Source organism: Corvus brachyrhynchos, unplaced genomic scaffold (assembly GCF_000691975.1).
Source record: "Corvus brachyrhynchos isolate BGI_N302 unplaced genomic scaffold, ASM69197v1 scaffold283, whole genome shotgun sequence".
NCBI lineage: Eukaryota > Metazoa > Chordata > Aves > Passeriformes > Corvidae > Corvus > Corvus brachyrhynchos.
Genome location: NW_008237409.1, coordinates 414634 through 420840, shown reverse-complemented (window position 1 = coordinate 420840; position 6207 = coordinate 414634). Strand labels below are relative to the sequence as shown.

Here is a 6207-nt window from a genome sequence, read left to right as displayed (position 1 = left end):
GTTCTGCTCCCCCTGAAGGGTTCGGGTTGGAAGGGACCCCCCAGTTCTGCTCCCCCTGCCACGGGCAGGGACACTTCCCGCTAGTGCAGGTCGCTCCAGGCGCCGTTGTTACCGAAGTAGTTACATTTATTTAAAGAAGAGTCTCTGCAGCCGTGGGGGAAATGTTGGGAAAATGTTTAATTATAACAAACAGTGTTTGGTGATATGTAAGAACAAAAGAAAAAAAAAAAACCCAAACCAAATAAACTTAATTTAAAAAGGATGTTCTTTAATGTTTGATCTTTGTAACTTTCAGGCCTAATCAACAAGAAGGGATATTTAATCCATGAAACAGATAGCAGCTAACAAGCAAGCTCTAAGTCGTGTCCATGAGTTAGAAAAAACATGATTCAGTGATCTAAGACCTGAGGGAGGAGGTTAACATAGCTTGGGAAGAAGGATGAATCACTAATAATGGACACAAAGAGTGCAGAATTTATGGGCCACAAGGACATTTGGCAGGACTCCCAGGATAAGGAATAACTAATAAAACCAGCTCAGTGACTGTGCTGAAATCAGCTCCAAATGGGTAAAAGGTAATTCTGGCGGGGGGGATCTGTGGCCATCAACCCACAGACCACTGATGCAAGAAACTAACTAACCCAAAAGAAGAGAAAGACTAATTAGCATGAGAAGTGAGAGTATCATTGACCAACAGAAGAGAGAATACTAATTAATAAGAGAACTATGTAATTTCTAGCCAATGAACACTAATTCCATTGTTTGGTAAAATATATCAATTGTTAAAAGTTTTGATAATTGCCATACATGTTAGGTGGAACAATCCCACACGTACCCAGTGCTGAATAATGTTGATTTTCTAACCTAACAAACTGATTGGAGAATTTATTTCCCATTTCTTGGTGTCACCGTCCAATCTGGCCTTGGGCACTGCCAGGGATCCAGCGGCAGCCACAGCTTCTCTGGGCAACCTGTGCCAGGGCCTCCCCACCCTCACAGGGAAGAATCTTCCCAATATCCCATCTAACTGTGCCCTCTGGCAGCGGGAAGCCATTCCCCCTTGTTCTGGTGCTCCAGATTCTGATAATGATCCCCCCCATCTACCTGCAGGCCCCCTGTAAGGACTGCAGGTCACTCTGAGGATTCCCCGGAGCTGTGGAAGAGCTCTGGGGGGGTGAGGTAGGAGCCAGTCCTGGGACGGAGGCAGAGATGCTTATGATTTGTGGCTGGAGGTCCTGAGCTCTGGGGTAGGACAGTACAACCCTCTGCAGATTTCAATCTCTTTATTAAGAAAAAGGCATATTACAACAGCTTCTAAAGTACAGCTCCATACTCTAGTCTCTGGGTGTTAACACATTTTGAAAAGCACTTGGTTAAAAAGCAAAGTCAACATGAATATCATCCTGGCAAATAATGGTGACGTAGCAAAATGAACATTCAAATAAAGCAGAGCAGTGTCAAACCTTTGGCATCTGTCCCTCTGTGGCAGCGCTCCCCAGCACGAGGCACAGGCGTTTATTGTTCTCACTGAGCTTCGCACACTCAGCCAAGGACAATATTTTTGCTCCAACAAAACCGCAGCTGCTCTGGGACCAGGGGAGCTGAGACCAGAAGTGCTGCCCTCCTCATCCCTCTGCCAGAGCCCTCCCAGGGGTCCCAGCACAGCTCTGGCCAGGCAGAGGTGATGTTCTCAGCCCACTGGGGTGACACTGACCTTGAAACATACAGACAGTGCTTGTCCCTGCAGGGCCAAGGGGCTGCAGCTCAGCGCCATACCCACAGCCCCTGGGCAGAAAGAGTTTGCTGCTTCAGACATGCAAAGATTTGAGGGATTCCCAGGGCCTGATAATCTAATCCCTGTGACAATTGCAACAACAGGAAAGGGGAGCTTTTTTGGAAGCTGCAAGATCACTGAAATCTATTGGGAAGAGCCAGGAGGCATAACCACACCCTGGCCAGGGAGGACCAGGCACCACTTGGGTGTGGGTTGGGTGCTCCTCTCTCACACCGGCAGCTTCGCTGCCCTGTTCCTGCCCGAAGGTGTGAGGAGAGAGAGGGTGAGATGAAGGGATCAGATGTGGTGGCAGTACGAGTGTCACCCTCCGTGTCCTCCTGCCCAGAGGCACCATCCCTTCACGGGGCTGGGACAGCAGCGTCCCTGCAGGGCCAGAGCTGGCAAGGAGGACACAAAGGCAGAAATGGGGGCCTGGGGAGCAAAGGGCAGCTCTGATGGCGAGGGGACACGGTGCTTTGATCCTTGTGCTTTAACAGGCTGCGGTGTCTGGTGGCTCCTCCACAGCCGCTGTGCTCATCGATCCTGAGCTCCTCCTGCTCACCCAGCCCGGCACTCCGGCACTGCTGATCTTATCCGCAGATCTCAGATGCCTGCATGAGGCAACCCACAGGCGTAAGGGAGTTCTCTCCCCTCCTGTTGCATTCCCTGTAGGACTTGGCGGCCAGGCGCCGACAGTGCAAGAGGGTGACAAGAACAGGCGTGCACCGAGGCGGCTGCGGCATCACTACAGCTAGACTGGCTCATTAGGGCTGCTGGGATGTGAGGGCTGGTGTTCTAGGAAAACAGCAGGGTGGTGTGGCTTCACTGGGGCAGCAGGAGCCAGTTCACAAGGCGGTGCACAAGGACTCCGAGAGGTTCACCTAAGCCCCAAAAATCAAAGTCCCTCGTTGTGCTGCTGATTTACCTTCCTGGTGTGGAGAGCTTGGGGAGAACTTGGGAAAAGCAGAGCAATCCCTTCACATTGCTGGCTCCAGCTGCTTCAGGCAGGATGTCTCGTGCTGTGTCACTGCCACCTCTCCTGGGCACCCAGGAAAGAGCACCCCTCAGTCCCTCCAGAGCACCCACCAGCTGGGCCATGAACCTGGCTTTGCTTGCCATAAGGTGATTCACAGAAAGCTTGCCCCTGGGAAGCCAGCAGGGCCTGGCCCCAGTTCAAACTGTCTCAGCACACAGCCATGCAGCAGTGGGAGGGCTGGGAGCCTAGTGGGGATGGGAAGGACATGGCTGGGAGCATGTAGATTAGCCCCAGCAAACACATTCAGAAAATATGGCTTTTTAGTTAACAGGGTCAAGAAGAAGAACCTCCTGACCAATCTGCCCAGGGTTAAAGGAAGTCCAGGGGAGTGTGCACCCCATCGCCAGGACTGGCTCTGCTGCAGCGAGTGCAGCAGGTGCATCTTTCCCATCCACTGCTCACCCCACACCTGCTGCAAGGTGCATTTGAGACATCACTTTCTCAGACAGCATTAGGAAAAATAATAATAGTAATAGTAATATAATAATAATAATGAAAAGAGAGATTAGCAAACCAAACACATCAAATCCATAAGCCTCTGCAGAGCTACAGAGTGAAAGGGGGTGCAGAGGAGAGGAGCCCGGCTATTAGTCTGTAGACAGCTCTCAGCACGTGGGGGTTTACACACACAAGACGTTGTTTAACAACCGAGCGTTATTGCTATGCTTCCATTTCCAGTCTAATCATTAAGCTTTACAAGTCAACATCAAACACTGCCCGTTCCACACAGAGCACGTCGGTGTCGGCGGTTGCGCTCCTCAGCCCATGCTTTCAGGTGCACGGCGCAGGTCGAAGCTGTGTGCGCCCTTTGGACCCCTGAGGAGTGCAGAGCACAGACTGAATGCACCTACAGGTCCCTGTTACACCTTACAGGCTAAAGGCTAACTTACAGTGCGATGGGGGGAGTCTGTGAGAGCTCCCCACCCAAGGAGGGGAGGACAGGCCCTGCCTGGGCCCCAGTGGCTCTCAGGCTCCTGGTGGCTCCAGCAGCCTTCTCAGTAAAAAATAGGAATACTGTCTTTTCGATTTTTTTTTTGATCATTTTGATCTCTTTGATAATTTTATATAAATACAAAGATTAAAATAATTTATCTCATCATTATTTCTATTACAATCATACAGCGTTTTCCCTTCAAAACAAGTGCACATATGTGTGTGTGTATATATATGTATATATATATATGTAAGTGTATATATAGTATCTCTAGAGCTTCCCTCCCCCCCAAGAAAAGCAGCAGTGACTGAAGCAGGTACAGCACACAGGAGCTGATCCTTCCTGCTCCAAGGCAAATGTGCCCAAGGAAAAGCGCAGGGCTTACCCTGACACCTCATTCCCAAGCACATTACATTGGCTTGAAGGGGGGAACTGGGGAGCTCCCTCTCCGTCCCTTTGGGAGCCCCCCTGGCTGCAGGCGCTCTGCCTGGCCGGCTGCGGGGCTCCAGACCTGCCCAGCACCGGGGAGCACCGCGGGGAGAGGGAGGCATGGGGGACTAGGAATGAGATCAACTCCTTGAGCAAGCTGCTAATTACTGGTGGAGAGGAAAGGACCCTGCAGCTCCGACAGGGTTGCTTCATTTACATACTAGGCACTACGGATGATGATTGCTAGGAAGGTATTTACACAGGAGAAGGATCATACCTCTCCCTCCACTTTTCAATGCTCCGGTCAGTCATAAACACCATGATCTCATGAAGGAGTTTATAATAAAAATGCGACATACTGTGTCTATCGGGATTGTCTAGGAAGGATGGGAAACAGCCGTGCACACCACAGCTGCGGGAACAGCCAAGCACGCAGGGACAGGCATCGCCTCTTTCACCCTAACAGAGGAGAGACAAATCCGCAGCAGAACCTCTCAGAACCTGAGAGAAACAGCGATTTCCAGAGGCCAACAGACACTCCCGGAACTGCGCCGCTGAAGCCCTGGGGCTGCTCGTGCAACACCGGACAAAGTTCCCCTCGCTGCCCCCGTGGGTGAGTGACAGCAGGGCCCCAGCACACCCAGCTCACCCCAGAGCTGGAGCCTGGCAGAGCCTGCCTGGATCACGGTGCAGGGGGAACACGCGGGAAGCATTCTGCAGCCTTGCCGGGAGCTCAGGGCTTTTCTCCCTCATGCAGCTGTTCCCGGTGCTCAGAGCCCGGCGGGGCATTACCAGAGCCCCTCGTGCTGCCCTGCACCCACTGAACCTGCGCGGGCACCCTGGGCATGTGGGGCTCTGCAGCCACGGCCTGTGAGCACCTGCCCAGGCTCCCTGCAGCCTCCCACGGCGGTGACAGTCTGGGAGGACAGCTGGGGGCTTGTGGGGGCTCTGCGCTCCTGAGGCAGCAGCTCCAGATACTTCAGAGGCTTCAAAAATTTCCCATTAGAGCTTTCGTGCCTCAGGAGCTGCACACCTCAGCCAGACTTCAAGCCAGGCTGCTGCCTGAGAGTTGTGAGGGGGCCCTGCCCAGCGTGACTTTGCTGGGCTCTTTCCCAAACCCAGGGGTGTGTTAGGGACCATGGGAGCTGCTGGGGAGTCCCAACCCTCACGGGTGCCCTGGGAGAGCAGGAGGGGTCTTGGCCTGCAAAGCCTGACTGTCACACAACAGCAAAGAAAAGATACAAAGGCTGCTAAATTCTGCCCTGCTAGTGCAGCTTGTACACTTTGGGGTTCGTTTTTACCAAAGAGCTGGCTTGGCAACTGCTGCTGTGAATCTCATAAAAGCATTTTAATAGAGTATATAAATATTGAACTACAAAAATAGACAGCTCTGACTGCACGGGCACACTGAGGGTGAGTGCGGGCAGGCCAAGCCACACTAGTCTGTGAGGATGATGTCTTTCAAGAGGTTTCAAACTGAATTGGAAGAAAATAGGGTCTGATCTCACCCTGCAGCTCCCTCCTGCCCACGCCAGCCACGGAGGCAGCGAGGGTCCTGTGGGAGGCTGCTGCCCACCAGCCTGGCAGGCGCTGGCTGCAGGCAGGGGCCGAGTCCCGGCTGGGCCACCCAGGGCTGGCAGCCCACATGCCAGGGTGAAACCGGCCCCTTGGCTTGCCCTGAGCAGCACAGGTCCAGCAGCACTGGAGCAGAGAGACCTTCGCCCTGCCTGGCCGCCAGAGCCCTCCCCTAATGGTGTCCTCTCCTAATGGTGTTTCACAACACCCAGGGAGTGGATTTTAAAGCTGACAGTTTGGTTGGAAATGGGGCAAGGCTGCCCCAGCGGGGCGAAGGCAGCTGTGTATGGCCGCTGTGCTGGGAAGGATGGGAGGTGATGGGGGAGGACCGGGGGGCTGCTCAGCCCTCAGCAGCAAACCCAGACCTGGCTGTGGATGTGACTGAGAACCAAAATGCTGGTGCCGAGGAGAGCCCTGTGCAGGGGGCACAGGGTGCTGCCCTGGTCCAGCAGCACCTGC

At 53.3% G+C, this 6207-nt stretch overlaps 1 protein-coding gene across 1 annotated transcript in view; it reads right to left on the bottom strand.

Annotated features, from left to right (window-relative positions):
- The window catches only part of CLUH (clustered mitochondria homolog), a 41297-nt gene extending 35094 nt beyond the window's left edge, over positions 1 to 6203 (bottom strand). Inside the window, exon 1 of the mRNA XM_017730908.1 lies at positions 6078 to 6203. The gene's annotated coding sequence lies outside the window, so the exon portion shown is untranslated. The remainder of the gene's footprint in view (positions 1 to 6077) is intronic.
- Between the last annotated feature and the right edge of the window lie 4 nt (positions 6204 to 6207).